Here is a 12,530-nt window from a genome sequence, read left to right as displayed (position 1 = left end):
ATGATTTCCCAGTGACACAGTCGCGTCAACGTGTCTGCCACAGCGATTTCGATCGACGAGACCGAGGGACGATTGGTTCTCGGCTCGGGGAATTCGGAACTTCTTCGTTCCGGTGTCCGAAACGATGGACATCGACGAACCGATTGCTACGATTGACAAAACACACGTGAAAAGAGAGGAAAACAAATTTTCTAGAAAAATGAAAGAGATGCTTCTCTATTTTTGCGGGCAAATATTCACGTAAGAGGTATAAAATTGGACAACATTCTGTGATTTTAAACATTATCGGCGTACGGACAGATTCTGTCCATTGGTTATCGTGTACAGCGGTTTTAGGAAAATTGTCGCTATCGAAATTCGTTCTTTGAAAGAAATAGCTAGAGAGGAGTGTTAGGGTGGATGTAACGAGGTCGCATAAGCTAGGGCAGATATCGTTGCCAACGCGACTGTAGAGAGAAGTGTCGATTTACGTTCTTCTTTTTTTTTTTCCTTTTTTTTCTTCGAGGGAGACGGCGGGACGAGAATAAGAAATCCAGTTAGCACGGAACTAAAGGATTGTATTAATACACACGACGTAGCGGCAGCGTCGTGGAATCGGCTTCTCGAAATCGCAGGCCAGATTTCATCGGATCAAACGCGGCTTTTCTTCAAAGGCATTTCAAAATTCGTTCTCGCGGGAGATACGTCGGCAGAGGAATGATTTCGCGTTCGTAGATTTTCCGGCCGTCTCCTTTTACGTCGCGGGCGATACGCTGAAACGATCCGGCGAGAGACGGATTGGTCGAAAACGGGGAGGAAAAGAAATCTTTAAGAATTAAAAGAAGATATATTATATTAAAATATCTGTGATGTAAAAAGTAACAAAATTTTGATGTATATTTTTCACAAATTATTGTAACCAGCTAGTGTATATGTGTAAGATTACGGATATAAAAGAAAAAAAACAAATACTATTGTAATTACGGTGTGTGGAGACAAAATGACGAGTAAGAGAGAGCGAATTGAAAGCCAACAAACAAACAAACAAAAAGAAACCAAAAGATGAAACAAATACGGGAGAAGCGAGATCGCGAGATTACGTTTATCCACACCGGTGGTCAGACGGGACCAAGATGGCGGGCATTGCTCGGAAAATCGGGCCCAAAGATTCTCGTTTTTTCATCGCTTTCATATATTTTCGTTGCGCGTTTTCCGTTTCATCGCGGGCAAACGAGAACATTCGAATACCAACAACGATTTTCTTCTCGTACCCGGAATTACGTCGGAGGATAAAAGTAAAAACGAGAAGGAAGAGAGAATAAATGATCTTTTCGCTTGAAATTTTAAGTCTAGACTCTCGATCGTCAAAATTCAATCGTTTATCGTATAATTTGTTTCTTTGTTCGTCAGCCTCGCAACATCGAGCAACGACGATCATTTCGGGTGGTTAGTGTTTCCAAAAACTGGAAGATTTGGTCCGATTGGCCCTGAAACGGCTCAATGTCAGCTACCTCACAGAGTATCGTCACGTTTGGTATGGTTTGCGTAGGGGATGTTCGCGTGTTTCGGTTGCCGAAGTAAAATTGGATGGCCGTCCACTGAAAATTCTTCCTACATTCGTTTCTTTCGTGCGTTATAATTTTCGAAGAAATTCGTTCGAATCAAAAAAAAAAAAAAAAAAAAAAAAGAAAAGAGAGGAAGAAGAAAAGGAGAAGAAGAAAAAAGAAACAAGTCGAACCTCGTAACGATTATCGAACCTTAGAACTTAACCGGAGAAGACTGACGAAATATCGATTGAAAATTGGCCAATCAGTTTCTTCGAACGGTAGACGCGCGAACACCGTCGGGGTGGGGTCGTGTAGAAATGGTCTAAACAGTTCCAAATTGTGCCTAAGTTTCGACGTTACGTTTTTACGACTCGCAACAGAACGAACGACGAATGTAATACCGTAGCAGCAAACTGAAGTTTTAGTTCTATGGTGGGGTTGGTTTAAAGTCAGGAGGCAGTGAACGGGATAGAGGCAAAAGAACAAAAATGAAAAGTGGAAAAAAGAAAAATAGAGATGGGCGACCTTAAAGCTAAATTTTAAAAGTATATTACCTCCGTATACGTTCCAGGGCCGTCCGGCCGCCATCTTGCGTTCATTTTTACGTTCCGTTTTGTCGAATAAGTGCAATTAGGTACACTGACGCCACACACAAAGACAACACACTCTTGATGACACACACATACACACACACACATACAAAACCCAGGAACACACACGCACGCATACACACATGCGCGAGAAACACTCTTCGACACGCATTTACACTCCCACACACGTACACGTCAAACAGACGTCGAAGAAAAAATGAAGAAAACGAACTGTTACGCGCTAGGTTACCGTGTTTTTAAATTCTATTTTCAATTCACGCATTCTCGAATGTTGGGATTTTCGTGATCAACGAAGAGCTGGCCTGTCGTTCACATAAGAATAACACGTACAACATACATATGATAAACGGACGAACACGCGTACATACACACACACGCACACACGCACACACACACACACACACACACACAGAGACATACGTTACCATATTACATAGAACACGTACACGTACTCGCATACACTGCAAGAAGCAGCCGACGTCGATTCGACGACAAAGTATGATACGCCGTTTTCTCTATCTTCGAACGTTCGCGTCTTTCTTCGACGGATATCCAGTTCGATGTCTCGTGGACAATTGTACAAAGACGTTGGGAAATTTAATCGCTTGACCGAAAACTAAGCTGTATTACCTGGATCAATTTTTGCCGGCACTTTTTCGGATGTCTTTCGATCGAATCAAAAAGAGGGAAGGAGGAAAACGAAGAACGACGCGCACGGCCGAGGATCGAGAAGGGCCAAAGAGAGTAGATAAATTACCGCCTGAACCAACGTAGAAACCGAGATGGTACGGTCCGTTAACGGTGGAAAACTTGGTACCTTTCTAATTGGCTTTAATAAGCTCGTAATTCGTAGGCTCTAGTCATGCAATGACTTTAAAAGGCGGGAAGTCGTCCCTGAAGCGGTGGGTCGAATCTTCCGCGAATTCGTATACGCTAAACGGCGCGATGTGACGCGACGCTGGAACTTACCGATTTGTGTTCAAAATGGGCGAACAAAGTCGACAAGGCGTCGATTCGACGTCCGGCTCTCGACACCGAAATATAATTATGGAAACTTCTAACGCGTACGCCCGTGCGCTGTCCGCGTAACTTCACACGGACGGCACACGCGCAAAGGAAGGAATCTAAATAGATAGGTAGATAGATATACGACGAAAAAAAAAAGAAAAAAAAGAATCGGAAGATTTGAGCGCGAGAATGGCAAAGACGGGGAAAGCCAGTGCTCGACCACGCCTCCGACATCAGCCCGAATCGCGGAGCCTCCTCGTATTGCGACTGACAGCGATTTCTTTGCAAAGCTCTCTCGCGACAGCTGGGAATGAACGAGCTACGCGAAATCATCCGTTCTCGCTGCCGCAGTAAACGTCTTTTTTCATTCTCGGGGCACACATACATACACACACACACAGACACGCACGTTTCTAGCGATAGTTTATCTCGCGCCGCAGTTTGGGAAACCTCTTAGCGCGGGTTAAGATTTACGCGTGACGCCACGGCCGATGGGTGCTCGTCGATTCGACACCCGCGGAGAGACAGCTGCGATCGGTCGGTGCTCGGTAGAGGCAAGTGTTAGAGGCTATCGGGATTTTTATTCAACCTTTGTCGAATATTTTATAACAAAATAACGGTTGCGCGATTCGCCGACATCGACTGGCTGCTCGGCTAACTAACGTCAATCGGTTTAAATTTCGAGTTTCGCGTCGTTAGATTTTGAGAAGTAAGAAGGGAAAATATTTAGAAATGGAAGCAAATTAAAAAAAGAAAAGAGAAAAGAAAAGGGAAAGCGCGCGATCGCTGCTGCGTCCGTACGAGCGTCAACGGGTGAAAACGAAGTTCGTGAAACAAAGGTATTATTCGTCCATCAAAAGGTGATGTATTCTTTAAAGTACAATTACTTCTTGTTCCATATACGAATCGAAATTACTTTCATGTTCCTATTTCGAGGTTTAAGGAGCGAACTGAGTCGGTCTTGTTTGCGGTTAGAGCGATGCGTCCTCGTCGGTCGCGGATCTCATTTCCGCGAAGGTGGCGGGCCAGATCGGAGGCGGTCGGTCTCGACACTGACTATGCCTAGACTTTTCGACTAGTAGGCGTTAGGAAAAAATGGCGCTGGTACTACGTAGTTAGCACCGGTAGTACTCGTAGTTTGGCGCTTTAGTTGTTTGTATATCGTGTTCTTTCGTTTCTTTCCGTTTTTCTATATTGTCACTGTGTATGCCCGGCCTCGCCGCGCAAAACGTCAAGGTTGGAAACGTCCGACTGGAACTACGAAGGAACGAGTCGATCGATAGGAAAACTCGTCGAATCGATGAAAAGAAGTGGCGATCACGTATGACTATGAAACGACCGATCGAATCGGCTCGCCAACGAATCTCGGAACGTTGGAACAACGGTGGTGACTCGGTGTTTCAATCAAACCTGTTTGTACCAAAATCACTCTGAAATCATACGCACCGGAACTTCAAAGTACGACCAACTAGTTACGGACCAAGTACGCTGAACTGCCGGTGAATTAATCAAAAGACACGTCCGAGCGGCGCGTTACGTATACGAGAGACCTCTTCGAGGAGCCAACCGTTTTCGCGTTTTTTCTTCGTCTTCGAGCTGCAGTTCGTTGTTCCGGCCTTGACGATCACTGCGTCCCGCCGAAACTCTCGGCGAGACCGGGCGCGTTCCGATGCGCTACAAAGTTTTTAAAGTTTAAAGTAACCGATCGAAAGCGAAAGAGGTAATTAAGGACAAGAAGATTAAAAAAAGAAAACTAAAGAATCCAAACCGGATGTAAAATCCCCACGCTCCGATCCCCTCCGCACCGAAATCCCATTGGACAGATCGTCATCCATCCACACGAGCAACCCCTCCGGACAACCTTTAGCAATTTGAAAAATTCACCCGCATTTCCGACCACACACGCACACTCAGTGACACGCTAAACGAACACCAGAAGTATAACAATACACGCAGTCTGCTTTCTACATACAGCTACAACAATATTGCAGCCTCCCGATACCAGTCGTCTCCTTACAGTTTAAAGCGGGGTGCGTTCGTGACGGGCGTCATTCGGATTCGACATGTCGCGCGTCTTTCTTTACCGGAATCACGACGAAAATTCGTTGCGATCGTATCGCTGTCGATACGAGTAGTTTCGTCTACGGGCACGAAATACGACGAATTTTCTCGCGAGTCCTGTGGAACGTATCCATAAAGAGAAAGCAACAGCTCGACCGATCGAAGAGCAGGTTCCGTTCGAACCGATGGCGCCGCGACCGTCCGATCGTTTCCCTGCGCCGTGCCACGGGTTGCATACTCACCCGGGCACCGAGAACAATGCAACCAGCAACACACAAGCAGCAACAATAGACATCTCTCTCTGTCTGAGCAGAGCACGTCGCGATCGCGAGTTCGTCGCTACGTGCGACCACTCGCTACGATCGCCGTGCATCCGAGTTACAAGTACAGCTACTAAAAATCTATACATCTCATATTATCCAACAGTGATCAACGCAAACGCAGATGCCACGAAGAGCAATGCAAAAAATAAAAAAAAAAAAATAATAAGCAAGGATCACTTGGTAGCCCGTATCGTCTCGGCGCGATGATTATTCAAATAACGCGGTCGAGTCGTTCCGATTCGGTTCGTTTCGTTTTTACGATCGCCGGCTCGGGGAACGATCGACGAGTTATAAATATGGCGTCGGACGATCGGGGCCGGGTGAAAGTCCCCTCAAATCAAAACCCGCAGTCAGCACAGAATATAAACGATAAGTGCAGAGGAAACAAACTACTATAGTAAACAAAAAAGGTACATATTATATATATTATATATATAAATATATATTATTATATTATTATTATTAATTAATTAATTAATTATTAAACATACATAAAAGAATATTATTAACAACACAAAGAAGTACTATATTACTACTATTATTAATTATTATGATTCTTATTATAAATTTAATGAAACAATGATAACATTCCAACCGTCAATGTGCCACACGACTTTTTATATGCTCTTAAAACAAAACAAAAAAAAAAAAGGAAGTATAGAGGGAACGCGAGATTTTGCGATAATCGTCGTTTGGTGATCGTCGGAAAGCAGCGCGGGGGGAGGAAAGAACGTTCTTCGAAATCGTTGACTGAGAACCGCGTTAGCGTGGCTGTGAGAAAGACGCGGGACCCTTCGAGCGAACCTCTCGATACGAAAAGAACACCGGATCAAAGAGAAAATAAGGAAAGGTGCACACGAGCCGAGCTTCGTCTAGCGATTTTTTTTTCCCTACGATTAATTAAAAAAACCGAGTGCTCTCTATACGATGAAGCTTCGAAGGCGGCGCGATACGTGCCTTCGTCTCGTTGCTTCGAATTTTCAAAAAATGTCGCGAGGAAAGAAACGTCGATGCGAGAGCGAGCCGTCTTACGCCGTTTTATCTTGTATCACTGGTCGACCATGATCGATCGTAAATAGGGCATACTTAATCGTTCCGGCGAATTTTATTTTCTGATTACGACGGCAATCGTCGTAATAACGAAGCGCTTGTTCCGCTTTAGCTCTATGCGTGTAACGCTAACGACGAGACTCATTGATTTAATTACGCGTATTAATTGCTGTTACGTTTGTCATTATTACTATTATTATTATTATTATTATTATTATTCAGATGATTAGGATTGATATTTTTATTAACATTGATAGTTACATTATTATTTTTATTATCCGCTATTATTAGTAGAATTATTGCCGCTATTTTTATAATTATCATTATTATTAATACTACTACTACTACCACTACTATTGCTACTACTACTACTACTACTACTAATACTATTACTATTGTTATTCGAAAAGAGAAAGTCTGTGAATTCGACGGGCATGCGTTCGCGATGAAATACAGACACGCACGCACACAAGCGCGTTTAACGTGTGTAATCACCATCATTAGAAACATTATCTCTATTACTAGTGCCGTCTATATATGTTACAAGAACATTAGTTAGTCCGTGAACCATTAAAAAAATTTACATCACTCGTAAATATAGGTATCGGGTAAAGTATTTCACGTTGTTAAATACGTATGGTATGTGGGCGTGTCTGCGTTAACGCGAACACAATCGTGCGTTTGTTAATAGGTTAATGTACGTAGTACTTATCATTATCATCCCCATCTTTCGCATTGTCGTTGTCATTGTCATCACGAGTCGTTAAATCATCGATATCGTTATCATTATCGTCCTTACGCGTCCTCGTCATTCGGGTCATCCTCATTTTTATTATTACTCCATCATCATCATCGTCATCATCATCATCATCATCATCATCATCATCATCATCGTCATCGTCATCATCATTACCATTACCATCATCGTTACGTATTCGTTAAGGTTATCGATTAATTTCAAGTAAAAACGCACGAACTACGAATCAATTTCTTCAATATACGTACGTTTTCTTCTTTTTTCTTTTTTAATGTAGCTTGTTTTTTATACTTTTTAATTAAAGCGCGGCTCGCGAGCCCGAGACCAACCCAAGTGCAATTCGTAATCTTTTGTTTCTTGTTACTTTTGTCGTAGATTACTTCCCGTTTCTTATCGCGCCTCCGGGCCGTGAACGCCTCCCATTCGTCGTTAGTTTCTTCTACCAATCTACCGCTTTTCTCCTAGCTCTATCGAGCTTCTTCTTTTCCCGTTCTTTTCCTCCAAAGTACTTACAACTCTCGGGAACAGAGTGAAACGGTCGAATAATACGCGTGCATAGCTGCAAAGAGGGAAAGCTTCAAACGGCACCGACTATTCCAGGCTTCGTTACCGATCGTTCTTTATTTTCTACACCTTGGCCGCTTCAATTCTTTCTTTTCTCTATCGACTTTTCACCTATAAACGCACTGTCGAACATTATTTCCCCTTTAGTGGTACGTTACTCTTCCACGAATTCTTCGTCGATCGAAATTGAAGGAACGAGAAAAATAAGAAAGCAAACGACGTTCGAACGATCGTTCTTGCCGGTATGTCGATCATTCCACGATCATTCCGTTGTATTTTCTAGAAAAAAAAAAAAAAAACGTTCACTTTCTACGTTGCCCGACTTTTCGAACGGGCACAAACGACAGCCAGAGGAACGATGGACGTTCGAACGGTCGCTTGATTCGCAAGGGAAGGATATCAGCCGTCGAAGACGGTGGAAACGAGCCTTAAATATCACGCATGCCCGTTTCATCGATGCAACGCGAAATGATTGATTCGCGCGTCGTTTTTCCCCGTGGATCTCGATATATACTTTCCCTTATTTTCTCTTTCGTTACACCGGGAAGAAGTATAAAATTGGCGTTTACCATCGGCGAACAGGGCATTCACACCGTATCGACTTGCCAGTGACGAGGAGTTTAACGAGTGAATCGCTTCTTCACACATTCCGCGAGGATCTTCGTAGCTTTTCGCTCTTTTTTTAATAAGATGCGTGGACTTTGCGCGTGAAACAGACGGCTCGCGATCGTCTCTTCGCGCTGCTTTGCCACGGCGAAGGCGCGAGAATAACGCGTTTAATCAACTGTATATCTAATTTGGGCATAAATCGTGCAAACACCGACGCGGTGTTTGCCGAGCGTCGGATAGAAAATCAACCTTGTACATACCGCGTAGACATTATGCATCACTTTCTGTAAACCGTGACACACACGTACACACATCAGATCACCCACGAATGCTGCGATTACGACACACGATTAACTAACCTTTACCGGAACACACTGTTTTTCCTTCATCGAGTTTTCAACGACGGTATACTCCCACTAAGGAATTCGCGAGGAAGCGCGATTTTTCGCAAATCAGCGAAAATCTCCCGAAATTAGTCGAATGGCAAAAAGCTCGGAATGGCACCCGGTGTCCCCGCTGTATCTATACGAATTTGGAAATCCGCGCGCGAAAATACGAAACGTGGAAAGGTGAAACAAGGGCAAAGATGAAAGACAAGAAAGAAATCGTAGGTAAATAATAGCCTGATCCCAAAACACTCGTTGAACACTCGTCTAATCGCAACAGAGCCAGTCTTAATGTCTTGTAAAGTAAACGGAGCAAAACGTTAGAAAACCGTGGACGCTTTCGCGCAGGCGTGTTTCGAACGGCGCGGCGTATCGTTTAAATCTCGCCTGCCGGAAGCTTATTTCTTAGGTAGCCCTGTGTATAGAGACGCTAAGTTTCCAGTGTATCGATATGTACGGTGTATTTCCGACGCGCAGATCGATCGATTCACGGTCGACCGTCGACACCTCCGCTAAACGTAGCCGATGTTAAGTTTCATTTCTCTCTCTCCCACTTTCTTTCTTTCTCTCTCTCTCTCTCTCTCTCTCTCTCTCTATTTCTCTTTCTCTTTCACTTCTATCTCTCATCTCGTCCCTTTCTTGTAATCGCTCGTCAAGTACAATGCAAGTGTAACACTTTTGCACGCGTTAAGAGTTAATGATCTTCGTACCTTTTCAAGACCAGACGCGATGAGTCTGGCCGCGACTCTCTATATACATTCTACCCTTGTGTCCCTGCCCTTGTCCGCTAGCCCTACCTCTCCTTGTTTCAAGCCCTATTTCGTTGAGCGGCATATCTCGTAGAATTAAGAGACGTTTGTACGGGCTGAGACGCGGCCGAAGGTCCATTCCCACGCGCGACTCCTCAAAACGAGCAGACAGCTCATGCAGATTCTTTCTCTGTTTCTGTCGCGTTAAGGAAGAACGATAGATCTCGAGACGGGCGATCGATGCATTCCCGTGTAGCGAACACGCTACCGGTCAGGTATACGTCGAGATCTGGACCCCAGGTTGTCCTCGCTTCTTAGACGTAACACTTTCGCGTAAGCTCGAGCAGAAAGATCGTACGTAAAGCTGACGGAACACATATACGAATACGTTACACTACAATATACCATACATGACAGACGTTGTAGATGAACACAGTTACACACGCATACACACACAGACACACAGCACACAGACACACACACACACGCACGCACGCACAGACACACACACGCACTCAGAGACACACAGCTACGAACGTGAAACACATGGACAACGTATACAACGTTACAGTACATACACAGACGCAAACAGGTACACGCGTACACACAAACGCGCGCGCGCATATACGTTTCGTAACGAAGTATACAGTCTTAGCGCAGTGTTTCATATAGTTAGGTAGGAAACGTCAAGAGAATATTTTTTATATTCCACATGGATTTTACAGTTATATATTATCGTTTCGTATCGAAAGGGAGGAGTTTAAAGGCGCGTCCAAAGCGTTACATAGATATATATTATAAATATGAGACCTCTCGATATACGTGTCGCCATTTATTGTTTACACCGCGATGATTATATATCGATTATCGGTCATTCTTATGGCGGTAGGCGCTGTCGTTTATATATATATATACATATAAATATATCTATATATATATAGATAATTATGAGGCGGCGCAGGGGGCACGCGCGCGCTCACGCGCCGTGTGCACGCGTCGCTAATTATCTCGTTGACGATTATTAATAATCGCGAAGCCGCTACGAGCAAATCGAGCAAAACGGCGTGTCGCGTTCGATCGTAACTCGCGGGGAGGGGGAGGCCCTTTGAGTTCGTCCACGGTAAGCCCTACGTCCACGTGCGAGCGAGAATCACCGGCCCTTTTCTCCAACCAGGCAGCCATTCTCTATTTTACTCTCTTTACACCGGCCGGTTGCTTGCATCTTCTTCTGATTTCGTTTCGAAAGCTTTTCCTTTTTCCACCCGTTTCGCGAAATAACGATGCGGGAGAGCTCGTTGGAGGAATACAAGCGGGATCGATCATCAAAACGAAACACCTATATACAAAATCTGTACCTTTTTACATCAAACACATACATACACATACACACGCAGATATATATATATATGTATTCAACAAATACGCCTACGGTTTATTCATAAACGACACGAAAAATGATAGACACACACACACACACACATACACACGCGGATACACATATTACAATCGTACATCGATAGACCAATTTTTCGTCGAAAGACACAATTACGAATACGTTAGACCAATGTATCGCATACGAGATATATCGATACGCTTCAATGGGGCAGTTGAACAGTTGTAACGCGTGTATCATAGAAATTGGACGCGCGAGAGACGCGGGATACGCGAATTTGTATAGAGTTGATGTACGTAATCGTAGCGCGACTAGAAATAGGTATCGCTGGAGTTTTAAATCGTGTTTTTAAATCGAGTTTTTAAATCGTGCAATTAGTAACGTTACTTCTGTTGATCACTTGGTTTACGGAATTAACGGGCAAGAAGGATTCTCCACGTCGATGATCTACGATCCTTCCGAGCTAAACGGATTCTCGTAGCTTGTAAAGGTCGTATCTCATGGACGTGAGGTCGGTGTTCGCCCGATGGATCGGGAATACGTGACTTGGGAAGGCCGCGTGCACCAACCAAACATCTGCTCGATGATTGTTACTTATAATTGTAGACCGACTACGGATGGATATTTATCGGCGATCGCTTGCCGTTCATTTCGACCGCGATCGATCTTCCGCATTTAAGGTAGGATTTCCTCTACTGTCTTTTTTTAATCCTATCTAACGTTTTTCGTATTTTAATTGAACGAAGAATAACGGAGATGATATAAAAGAACGTCTTTTCGAATGTTTTTTTTAAATGATCGGATATTTCCACCCTTTCGGGATTAATGGTCGGATACATGGCAAAAGTAACTTTTAGGAAGGTTCTCGTATGAATTGAAGATTGCCATGAATTTGAAAATTCATCGATTCCATGTTACCAGAGCTATAACTAAGTGTGCATTTTACCAAAAGTAATTTTTTAGATGCTCTTTTCCTCAAATTTAATGGTTTCTATCATTAGATTATTGCGGTGACTTTTGAAAAAGAAGATACATCTGTAAATGGTTAACCAAGAAAGACGGTATAAGCATCTTTGATGAAAAATTACTTCCAAACAATCTTCGACTGTCATATTCGCATTAACGAAACATCCAAAGAACGAAATGCGCTGTAACGATTCTCGTAAAAATGTATATATATGGTATTATTTGATTCGTCTAACGTATTCATCGGAATGACAGTTCGTGAGAACTGCCATCCGCTACAACTATAATTTGAAACGTACGAGTCTAACGCTCGATAGGAAATTCCATCTTAAATTTAGATTATCGAGATTTCGATTTTATTAAACGACAACAGTCGTGCACTGCGACCGATCGTCGATAAAACTCGAGATTTTTATAGCATTCGGGTAAAAATGGTTGGTACACGCGTTCTTGGCGTTAGCGGAAACGGCTGTAAACGCAGTGAACGGTCGAGATCGAAGCTTGAGCGAGAAAAAAGACATACTTTG

Source organism: Bombus vancouverensis, chromosome 15, assembly GCF_051014615.1.
Source record: "Bombus vancouverensis nearcticus chromosome 15, iyBomVanc1_principal, whole genome shotgun sequence".
Classification (NCBI taxonomy): domain Eukaryota; kingdom Metazoa; phylum Arthropoda; class Insecta; order Hymenoptera; family Apidae; genus Bombus; species Bombus vancouverensis.
This window is presented reverse-complemented; position numbering follows the sequence as displayed.